Raw genomic sequence first — 12,579 nt, forward strand, 5'->3', positions numbered from 1 at the left:
AACACAAGCACATATACAGACTTTCACTTGCCATGTTATATAGTTCCTAGCATGGTATGTCCATATTGTCTTTGTAAGAGTTTTTTAAAAAAAACATGTAATTGAAGAATGACCCAAAGTGAAAAATACAAACTCAGAGGAAAAAATTTTGAAAGTATTTTTCTTCTTTTATTTATTTATTTTTTCAACGTTTATTTATTTTTTGGGACAGAGAGAGACAGAGCATGAATGGGGGAGGGGCAGAGAGAGAGGGAGACACAGAATCGGAAACAGGCTCCAGGCTCTGAGCCATCAGCACAGAGCCCGACGCGGGGCTCGAACTCACGGACCACGAGATCGTGACCTGGCTGAAGTCGGACGCTTAACCGACTGCGCCACCCAGGCGCCCCAGTATTTTTCTTCTTTTAATAGGTTAATTTAGACTTTTGTTAACATGACAAGCATTTTTGAGTCATACTTTTAAAACATTACATTATACTTTACGATATTTTTATGGCTTTACAGTTGTTTGGTTTGTCTTCATTTATTTTATTTTATTTTATTTTATTTTATTTTTTACTTCAGAGAGAAAGAGAGAGAGTGAGAATGGGGGAGAGAGCAGAGGGGGAGAGAGAGAGAGAGAGAGAGAGAGAGAGAGAGAGAGAGAGAGAGAAAATCTTAAGCTCTATGCTCAACATGAGCCTGACCCAGGGCTCAATCTCACGACCTTGGAAGCATGACTTGAGCTGAAATCAAGAGTCAGTTGCTCAACAGACTAGCCACCAAGGCTTCCCTGCTTTCATTATTTTGATTGTGTGTGTACGTTGAAGGTTTACATTTGTGTTCTGTTTGCTGCATTTGTAACCATTACTTTGCATAACACTCTTAATCCTCTACTACTTTAGATAGTATCTGTTAACTTCCTTCTATGAGTAATAAACATACTAGGTATTTCCTTTTCCTTCCCATTCTTTTCCCCATACTCTTTCCCACTCAATTTTGATTGACTATAAGATCTTTCTTAGTGTTTTACATGTTTTTGTGGCTGTATTATATTATCTTTGAGCTTACGGTAATACATTTTAAATTCCACCTATATAAGATGAGGTTATCTGTGTGCTTTAATTTTTTCCCCCAAATTCTCAACTGCTTCATTTCATTATTTTTTTTTTGTAAGACATGTCATTTCCATATTGCTTATACCATTTTCACTTGATTCTATAATCATAACACCACACCTGTGTTAGACCAATGACATCTTGATCCTATAGTTATATAGAATTAGTATTCACGGTCATATTTCCCACATTCATCTCTTATTTGGATGAGGCTCTTAACCTAATTGATTTTTTTCTTTTTCAAAATTATTTGCTTTCATACTTGCATGACAGAATGACCAGGTGTAGTTGTTTTCTTAGGTGGCATTGAAGACAGTCTGATTTTCTTTTTCTCCTTTACTGGCTTTTGTGAGCTAGTCCCAATTTATGCCTATTGTCCAGGCATAATTTTTAATAACATTGCCTTAATCTCAAAAGGTTGGGAGTTACGTTATATGACTAACCTACTTATGAGTGATTTGATGTTAATGCTGAGACGTCAAAATAAATATTTCTTTATGTTTCAAGTCTGGTAATTTTATTAGAATATGACTCAGTTTGGCTATTTTATATAATTTTTCCTGCTATGATATGATGTGCTCTTTCAATAAGTAGATAAAGATTTCTTTTCCTTCCCCTTCATCTCTTCCCTCTCCTCCTTTTCCCTCTTCTTTGCAGTCCTTTTTACTTTTCATATTTAGTTTTCTCACTCCAGTCCACTAGACACTTTACTGAATTTTGAGGAGTGCCTATTCTCTGTGGTGATATTTCCAGTTTGTCTTTGTTTCTGTGATATTCTTTCAGTTTACTCCTGGATTCTGTCAGCTCTTATTATATCACCCCTTTCTTCAGCTCCCTGCTCTGTGTGATATGCATGTTGCATTATCATTATTATTTTAATTCATGGCAAAGTAATAGGTCACATTACTATTTGGTCTGTGGCTTTGTTGTTCTTGTTGTTGTTAGTTTTATCTGCCATTTCAAATCTCTTTTCTTTTCCTCTCCTCATCTCCACACTTCATCACCTAACAAAGATACTGGTTTCTCTTGGATTATGAAGTATAGAAAATTTGTGTATTGGGAAATTCAGGGCTGTAGTTCAGACTAGAAGAAATTTTCATTACTTTAAAAAAAATTTTTTTTTAATTTTTTTCAATATATGAAGTTTATTGTCAAATTGGTTTCCATACAACACCCAGTGCTCATCCCAAAAGGTGCCCTCCTCAATACCCATCACCCACCCTCTCCTCCCTCCCACCCCCCATCAACCCTCAGTTTGCTCTCAGTTCTCAACAGTCTCTTATGCTTTGGCTCTCTCCCACTCTAACCTCTTTTTTTTTTTTTCTTCCCCTCCCCCATGGGTTTCTGTTAAGTTTCTCAGGATCCACATAAGAGTGAAACCATATGGTATCTGTCTTTCTCTGTATGGCTTATTTCACTTAGCATCACACTCTCCGGTTCCATCCACGTTGCTACAAAGGGCCATATTTCATTCTTTCTCATTGCCACGTAGTACTCCATTGTGTATATAAACCACAATTTCTTTATCCATTCATCAGTTGATGGACATTTAGGCTCTTTCCATAATTTGGCTATTGTTGAGAGTGCTGCTATGAACATTGGGGTACAAGTGCCCCTATGCATCAGTACTCCTGTATCCCTTGGGTAAATTCCTAGCAATGCTATTGCTGGGTCATAGGGTAGATCTATTTTTTAATTTTTTGAGGAACCTCCACACTGTTTTCCAGAGTGGCTGCACCATTTTGCATTCCCACCAACAGTGTAAGAGGGTTCCCGTTTCTCCACATCCTCTCCAGCATCTATAGTCTCCTGATTTGTTCATTTTGGCCACTCTGACTGGTGTGAGGTGATATCTGAGTGTGGTTTTCATTTGTATTTCCCTGATAAGGAGCGACGTTGAGCATCTTTTCATGTGCCTGTTGGCCATCCGGATGTCTTCTTTAGAGAACTGTCTATTCATGTTTTCTGCCTATTTCTTCACTGGGTTATTTGTTTTTCGGGTGTGGAGTTTGGTGAGCTCTTTATAGACTTTGGATACTAGCCCTTTGTCTGATATGTCATTTGCAAATATCTTTTCCCATTCCGTTGGTTGCCTTTTAGTTCTGTTGGTTGTTTCCTTTGCTGTGCAGAAGCTTTTTATCTTCATAAGGTCCCAGTAGTTCATTTTTGCTTTTAATTCCCTTGCCTTTGGGGATGTGTCAAGTAAAAAATTGCTACGACTGAGGTCAGAGAGGTCCTTTCCTGCTTTCTCCTCTAGGGTTTTAATGGTTTCCCGTCTCACATTCAGGTCCTTTATCCACTTTGAGTTTATTTTTGTGAATGGTGTGAGAAAGTGGTCTAGTTTCATCCTTCTGCATGTTGCTGTCCAGTTCTCCCAGCACCATTTGTTAAAGAGACTGTCTTTTTTCCATTGGATGTTCTTTCCTGCTTTGTCAAAGATGAGTTGGCCATACGTTTGTGGGTCTAGTTCTGGGGTTTCTATTCTATTCCCTTGGTCTATGTGTCTGTTTTTGTGCCAATACCATGCTGTCTTGATGATTACAGCTTTGTAGTAGAGGCTAAAGTCTGGGATGGTGATGCCTCCTGCTTTGGTCTTCCTCTTCAAAATTACTTTGGCTATTCGGGGCCTTTTGTGGTTCCATATGAATTTTAGGATTGCTTGTTCTAGTTTCGAGAAGAATGCTGGTGCAATTTTGATTGGGATTGCATTGAATGTGTAGATAGCTTTGGGTAGTATTGACATTTTGACAATATTTATTCTTCCAATCCATGAGCACGGAATGTCTTTCCATTTCTTTATATATTCTTCAATTTCCTTCATAAGCTTTCTATAGTTTTCAGCATACAGCTCTTTTACATCTTTGGTTAGATTTATTCCTAGGTATTTTATGCTTCTTGGTGCAATTGTGAATGGGATCAGTTTCTTTATTTGTCTTTCTGTTGCTTCATTATTAGTGCATAAGAATGCAACTGATTTCTGTACATTGATTTTGTATCCTGCAACTTTGCTGAATTCATGTATCAGTTCTAGCAGACTTTTGGTGGAGTCTATCGGGTTTTCCGTGTATAATATCATGTCATCTGCAAAAAGCGAAAGCTTGACTTCATCTTTGCCAATTTTGATGCCTTTGATTTCCTTTTGTTGTCTGATTGCTGATGCTAGAACTTCCAACACTATATTAAACAATAGCGGTGAGAGTGGACATCCCTGTCGTGTTCCTGATCTCAGGGAAAAAGCTCTCAGTTTTTCCCCGTTGAGGATGATGTTAGCTGTGGGCTTTTCATAAGTGGCTTTTATGATCTTTAAGTATGTTCCTTCTGTCCCGACTTTCTCGAGGGTTTTTATTAAGAAAGGTTGCTGAATTTTGTCAAGTGCCTTTTCTGCATCGATTGACAGGATCATATGGTTCTTATCTTTTCTTTTATTAATGTGATGTATCACATTGATTGATTTGCGAATGTTGAACCAGGCCTGCAGCTCAGGAATGAATCCCACTTGATCATGGTGATAATTCTTTTTATATGCTGTTGAATTCGATTTGCTAGTATCTTATTGAGAATTTTTGCATCCATATTCATCAGGGATATTGGCCTGTAGTTCTCTTTTTTTACTGGGTCTCTGTCTGGTTTAGGAATCAAAGTAATACTGGCTTCATAGAATGAGACTGGAAGTTTTCCTTCCCTTTCTATTTCTTGGAATAGCTTGAGAAGGATAGGTATTATCTCTGCTCTAAACGTCTGGTAGAACTCCCCTGGGAAGCCATCTGGTCCTGGACTCTTATTTGTTGGGAGATTTTTGATGACTGATTCAATTTCTTCATTGGTTATGGGTCTGTTCAAGCTTTCTATTTCCTCCTGATTGAGTTTTGGAAGCGGGTGGGTGTTTAGGAATTTGTCTATTTCTTCCAGGTTGTCCAGTTTGTTGGCATATAATTTTTCATAGTATTCCCTGATAATTGCTTGTATCTCTGAGGGATTGGTTGTAATAATTCCATTTTAATTCATGATTTTATCTATTTGGGTGATCTCTCTTTTCTTTTTGGGAAGCCTGGCTAGAGGTTTGTCAATTTTGTTTATTTTTTCAAAAAACCAACTTTTGGTTTCGTTGATCTGCTCTACAGTTTTTTTAGATTCTATATTGTTTTTTTCTGCTCTGATCTTTATTATTTCTCTTCTTCTGCTGGGTTTAGACTGTCTTTGCTGTTCTGCTTCTATTTCCTTTAGGTGTGCTGTTAGATTTTGTATTTGGGATTTTTCTTGTTTCTTGAGATAGGCCTGGATTGCAATGTATTTTCCTCTGAGGACTGCCTTCGCTGCATCCCAAAGCGTTTGGATTGTTGTATTTTCATTTTCGTTTGTTTCCATATATTTTTAAATTTCTTCTCTAATTGCTTGGGTGACCCATTCAATCTTTAGTAGGGTGTTCTTTAACCTCCCTGCTTTTGGAGGTTTTCCAGACTTTTTCTTGTGGTTGATTTCAAGCTTCATAACATTGTGGTCTGAAAGTATGCATGGTATGATTTCAATTCTTGTATACTTATGAAGGGCTGTTTTGTGACCCAGTATGTGATCTATCTTGGAGAATGTTCCATGTGCACTTGAGAAGAAAGTATATTCTGTTGCTTTGGGATTCAAAGTTCTAAATACATCTGTCAAGTCCATCTGATCCAATGTATCATTCAGGGCCCTTGTTTCTTTATTGACCGTGTGTCTAGATGATCTATCCATTTCTGTAAGTGGGGTGTTAAAGTCCCCTGCAATTACCACTTTCTTATCAATAAGGTTGCTTATGTTTGTGAGTAATTGTTTTATATATTTGGGGGCTCCTGTATTCAGCGCAGAGACATTTATAATTGTTAGCTTTCCCTGATGGATAGACCATGTGATTATTATATAATGCCCTTCTTCATCTCTTGTTACAGCCTTTAATTTAAAGTCTAGTTTGTCTGATATACGTATGGCTACTCCAGCTTTCTTTTGACTTCCAGTGGCATGATAAATAGTTCTCCATCCCCTCACTCTCCATCTGAAGGTGTCCTCAGGTCTAAAATGAGTCTCTTGTAGACAGCAAATAGATAGGTCTTGTTTTTTTATCCATTCTGATACCCTATGTCTTTTGGTTGGTGCATTTAGTCCATTTACATTCAGTGTTATTATAGAAAGATATGGGTTTAGAGTCATTGTGATGTCCGTAGGTTTCATGCTTGTAGCGATGTCTCTGGTACTTTGTCTCACAGGATCCCCCTAGGATCTCTTGTAGGGCTGGTTTAGTGGTGATGAATTCCTTCAGTTTTTGTTTGTTTGGGAAGACCTTTATCTCTCCTTCTATTCTAAATGACAGACTTGCTGGATAAAGGATTCTCAGCTGCATATTTTTTCTGTTCATCACATTAAAGATCTCCTGCCATTCCTTTCTGGCCTGCCAAGTTTCAGTAGAGAGATCGGTCACGAGTCTTATAGGTCTCCCTTTACATGTTACATGTTTATCTCTAGCTTATTTCAGAATTTTCTCTTTATCTTTGTATTTTGCCAGTTTCACTGATATGTCGTGCAAAAGATCGATTCAAGTTACATCTGAAGGGAGTTCTCTGTGCTTCTTGGATTTCAATGCCTTTTTCCTTCCCCAGATCAGGGAAGTTTTCAGCTATTATTTCTTCAAGTACACCTTCAGCACTTTTCCCTCTCTCTTCCTCCTCTGGAATACCAATTATGCGTAGATTATTTCTCTTTAGTGCATCACTTAGTTCTCTAATTTTCCCCTCATACTCCTGGATTTTTTTATCTCTCTTTTTTCAGCTTCTTCTTTTTCCATAATTGTATCTTCTAGTTCAACTATTCTCTCCTCTGCCTCTTCAATCCGAACCATGGTTGTCTCCATTTTATTTTGCAGCTCGTTGATAGCATTTTTTAGCTCCTCCTGGCTGTTCCTTAGTCCCTTGGTCTCTGTAGCAATAGATTCTCTGCTGTCCTTTATACTGTTCTCAAGCCCAGCGATTAATTTTATGACTATTATTCTAAATTCACTTTCTGTTATATTGTTTAAATCATTTTTGATCAGTTCGTTAGCTGTTGTTATTTCCTGGACGTTTTTCTGAGGGGAATTCTTCCGTTTCATCATTTTGGATAGTCCCTGGAGTGGTGCAGGAGTGTGGGGCACTTCCCCTGTGCTGTCTTGAACAACTTGTGTAGGTGGGCGGGGCCTCAGTCAGACCTGATGTCTGCCCCCAGCCCACCGCTGGGGCCACGGTCAGACTGGTGTGTGCCTTCTCTTCCCCTCTCCTAGGGGCGGGATTCACTGTGGGGTAGCGTAGCCAGTCTGGGCTACTTGCACACTGCTAGACTTGTGGTGCTGGGAATCTGGCGTATCGGCTGGGGTGCATCAGCAAGGGGCACAGGGGCGGGAGGGGCAGGCTCAGCTCGCTTTTCCTTCGGAGATCTGCTTCAGGAGGGGCCCTGCGGCACCGGGAGGGAGTCAGAGCCACCGGAGGGATCCGCAGAAGCACAGCGTTGGGTATTTGCGCGGTGCAAGCAAGTTCCCTGGCAGGAACTGGTTCCCTTTGGGATTTTGGCTGGGGGATGGGCAAGGGAGATGGCCCTGGCGAGTGCCTTTGTTCCCCACCAAGCTGAGCTCTGTCATCCGGGGCTCAACAACTCTCCCTCCTGTTGTCCTCCAGCCCTCCCGTTCTCCGAGCAGAGCTGTTAGCTTATAACCTTCCAGATGTCAAGTCCCGCTTGCTGTCGGAACACAGTCTGTCAGGCCCCTCCGCTTTTTGCAAGCCAGACTCGAGGGTTCTGCTTGGCCGGCAGGCCGCCCCTCCGCCCCCGCTCCCTCCCGCCAGTCCGTGGAGCGCGCACCGCCTCGCCGCCCTTCCTACCCTCTTCCGTGGGCCTCTCGTCTGCGCTTGGCTCCGGAGACTCCGTTCTGCTAGTCCTCTGGTGGTTTTCTGGGTTAGTTAGGCAGGTGTAGGTGGAATCTAAGTGATCAGCAGGACGCGCGGTGAGCCCAGGATCTCCACTTTTTTTTTAAATGTTAAATGTTTTCTTTATTTTTGAGAGAGACCGAGTAAGAGTGGGATGCTCTTGTCACCAGCTATCACTCCCTTTTCCCACTATTACAGAAAAGCATCTGATTTTGGATCTTGGAGTATGCATTCCAGCTTCGAGAAAGTGCTTCAGGACCAACACTGTTGAGAGCGCGGCATCGGCTTCTCTTCAAGTTCCTTGCTTGCTTGATTGTCATGCTTCTGGCAGCCTTTCTATCAGTTTTGTGATTTGGAGTTCCTGCTAATAGGTTCGTAAAAATGGATTTTCTCTTTCACCTCCTTCCCGTTGCTTTTGAGCAATTTATAGGGGAAGAAGGAGTGACAAACTTTTGCTACTATCTTCAAACAGAAAGTCCTTTCCAATACATTTAATACGAAGTACTTGGATTCTAGTTTGGTTATAATTCTGTTATGAATTTTATTTTGATATTTTATTTAGTGCATTAATTTTTACAAATGAGTTTTTTTTTCATAAATTTTTTTTTCAACGTTTATTTATTTTGGGGACAGAGAGAGACAGAGCATGAACGGGGGAGGGGCAGAGAGAGAGGGAGACACAGAATCGGAAACAGGCTCCAGGCTCTGAGCCATCAGCCCAGAGCCCGACGTGGGGCTCGAACTCACGGACCGCAAGATCGTGACCTGGCTGAAGTCGGACGCTTAACCGACTGCGCCACCCAGGCGCCCCACACATGAGTTTTTAAAATGTATAGGATCCTTTTTTGGCGTGTGTGGGTGTGTTTGTGTGTGTATGTTGGCTTGTTTAGAGAGGCTGACTTTTGTTTTTATTTTTAACGTATTACCTTTTGGATTTGTTGAGGCTTCCTTTTTATGATTATGTTTGTTGTTTATATATAAAATACAAAAATTAGAAATATTTTAGTGCCTACTAAAAGAAATGGTTAATATATGCTGCCAGACATCCAGATGATGGACCATTATGCAGACATTTTAAAAAATACCACAATTTCAAAAAATATTTAGTGACAGATAACATGTTCTCACTTAGAGAATTGTCAACTTATAGTATAATTCTAATTTAGAGGATGGAATTCATCAATATGTATGTGTACATTTAATTTTTTTTTGAGTTTTTACTTAAATTCCAGTTAATTAACATGCAATGTAATATTAATTTCAGCTGTACAATAGTGATTCCATACAACACCCAGTGCTCTGGGTGCCCGGGTAGCTCAGTCAGTTAGTGTCCGACTCTTAATTTTGGCTCAGGTCATGATCTCACTGACTGATACAAAACTAGCATTTTTGTATTCTTTGGGTAATGTATGTGTACATTTTAGAAAGCCACAACATTGTGTTCATCTTCTCCTATATGCTTTTTCTCGATTTTCTTTATTTTCCTAATTTTCAACACTAAACATGTTAACGAAATTTAATCATGTTCGTAAGAGTTAAGCTGAATTTTCTAAGGATAATGAAGCATGATTTTAGTTGGTCTAAGTTTTCTAGGGGCACCTGGCTGGCTCAGTCAGTTGAGCATGTGACTCTTGATCTTGAGGTTATTAAGTTTGAGCCCCACATTGGGTGTAGAGATCACTTAAAAAATAAAATTAAGAAAAGATTTTCTAGTCTAGCACATGGACAATTTTTACAAATATTCCTAGTATTAAAAAAATACTATACATATGTTAGGTTCAGCTTAATAATTATCTTATTAAAATCACCATATTTTATAGTCCAGTTGATTTCTGAATGACAGGTAATCAACTCTTTCACTATAATCGTAAGCTCAGCAATTTCTCTTTGAGATTCTTTCTTTTTGTTTTCTATATTTTGAAGCTACATTATTAGGTAAATAAATCTCAGTGGTTGATGTTTAAGTAGATTTGAATTTACATTGGAAGTTTTTCTTCAAAGCAGAGGGATAGTCAGATTGGTAGGTGGAAGTCACAAAAGCATCTGCTAAATTATGACAAAAAACACTTATATGAAGCATGAGCTTATAATCTTAGATGCAGGTAAGTAGCAAAAGTCTTCACATTTTCCCAGGTTTTCACTATTATAAACAATTCTTAAATGAAAATCTTCTGAGGTCTTTGTGGGCTCCCTCCACCCCTTGCTCTAAATTCCTAAGATTTTAATGTTTATTTATTTTTGAGAGAGACAGAGACATAATGTGAGTGGGTTAGGGGCAGAGAGAGAGGGAGACACAGAATCGGAAGCAGGCTCCAGGCTCTGAGCTGTCAGCACAGAGCCCCACGCAGGGCTCTAACTCATGAACCATGAGATCATGACCTGAGCAGAAGTCGGATGCCCAACCGACTGAGCCACGCAGGTGCCCCTAAATTCCTAGGATTAATATTGCTGGTTTGGGATGCCTGGGTGGCTCAGTCTCAGTTAAGCGTCCGACCTCGGCTCAGGTCATGATCTCATGGTTCGTGAGTTTGAGACCCGCCTCGGGTTCTGTGCTGACAGCTCGGAGCCTGGAGCCTGCTTCCGATTCTGTGTCTCCCTCTCTCTCTGTCCATCCCTGCTCCTACGCTGTGTCTCTGTCTCTCTCTCTCAAAAATAAGTAAACATTAAAAAAATAAAAAAAAATATTGCTGGCTCAAATGACACAATTATTTTTAATTTTGATAAGCATTGCCACGTTGTTTTTTAGAAAGAGTATATCAGATAACCTTCCACTGTGAACATGTGAATGTGTTCATTTCGGCTCACCTTTGCTTGCATTGAAAACTATCATTCTGGGACATTTGTTTGTTTGAATTACGAAAACTAGTAACTCACTGAGTCAGAGGAAGCCAGTGGCCACCAAAATCCCTCCCTCCCTCCTTCTGCAGCATGAATCCATACTTTCCCTCTTCTGCTTCCCTTTCCCGCTTCCCTGCTGCAGGCCTCATTCCCCAGCCCTGTTTACAGCTAGGCATCACCTTGCAGCTAGATTCTCAGCATTGTGAGCAGAAGAACATGTGCCACTTAGGGATCTTGGCCTTAAAACACTGAATGCCTGCTTTCTCATATTTTATCTCCATGTCTCTGAGCTGGAATATCACATAAGCCTCTGTTGATCTGTTTGGGAATGGCAGAACCAGAAGAGGGAAGGAAATGGGGTTCCTGAATGACAGCGTGAAACAAAACCACTTGGTTGACCCATGACTGTGATGAAAGAGAAAAACTAACTTCTATGTTCTTCAAATCACTGTATTTTGGGGCCTGTTGGTTATAGCAGCCTAGCTTTCAGCCTGATTTATAGATTCATTTTATTTTGAGTTATTTGCTGAATGTATATTGCAAAGTTCTTTTTTTTGCACTAAATGGGTTTGAAATCACTCCGTGTACAGTTAAAGCTAATAGTCCTTTGTTGCATGTGATTTCATTTGCCTTCAAATTCTGCTTAGGCAATTAAATTTCTCAAACATATCAGCATTATGACCCATGCGTTCTTTCAGTTAACTCCATAAAATGTTATATGCTAATATGTATAACACCATTAATGAGAGTCCTTAAACTAATATTCTTTCTGCTTCTGCCACTAACTCATCTGTAAAATTAATTTCCAAGGTCTCTCCTAGTCCTATAATCCCATAATTCAAAATAGTTTTCATACTTGGAAACTAATAAGGACACAAAAATCTAAGAACTACAGCTTTAGGCCTCAGGAAGAAATAGTTACGTGTTATAGGTTATCTAGCTGTTTTTGCCCTTTGCATCATTTTGCTTTCTTGAGACATTAACTACCTCTTCTTATCTCTTCCAAAACCCTCAAATTAGTTCAAAGGTCAGAAAAATATGAAACAACGGAGAAAACAATTGGAGATGGAACTGTAGCACAGGGCAAATTTCAATAAATTTTTGGAAGGTGGAAATTGGAGAAAGAAATAATAACTGAGCCAGCTGGGTTACCATCTAAGTAATTATAGTTGGGGGCCTACAAATATAGCTAATTACCATGCAGAACCTATAAGAGATCCATCAACTGAAGGCACCAGGTATTATGGAGGATATTAATAAACCCTTTCTCATATCTCAAGAGAGGAGACTTTTATTCCGGACTAATAGACCTGTCATTTGAGTATAGGGGTGAGGTGTAGGCTGAAAACATAGTATTTAGTGAAAGTCTTCAAATTGAACTATGGGATCCCTACTCATCTCTTTTATTCCTAGACTTTCTGAAGAAATGTGTATAGGAAACTCTGAATGACCCTAAAGAAAATATCCTGAAGTAGTGAAATCTGAATTTCTTCCCACGAAAAGTGCCTAGCATAATGAAAACCCAAATCATGGCATATCATTATAAACTTTCAGAATAAGAATAAAGAAGAAAATCCTAAAGTCTTCCTGAAGTTCAAACAGGTCATGAAATGAAAGATCAGGAATAAGAATGGCATTAGACACCTCAAGAGCAAAACTGAAATATAAAGAAAATAGTGTCGGACGCTCACAATTAAAGAAACATAAATTCTAACTCAGCTAAG

This window comes from Herpailurus yagouaroundi, unplaced genomic scaffold (genome assembly GCF_014898765.1).
Source record: "Herpailurus yagouaroundi ecotype Mexico unplaced genomic scaffold, PumYag 28, whole genome shotgun sequence".
In the NCBI taxonomy this organism is placed as follows: Eukaryota; Metazoa; Chordata; class Mammalia; order Carnivora; family Felidae; genus Herpailurus; species Herpailurus yagouaroundi.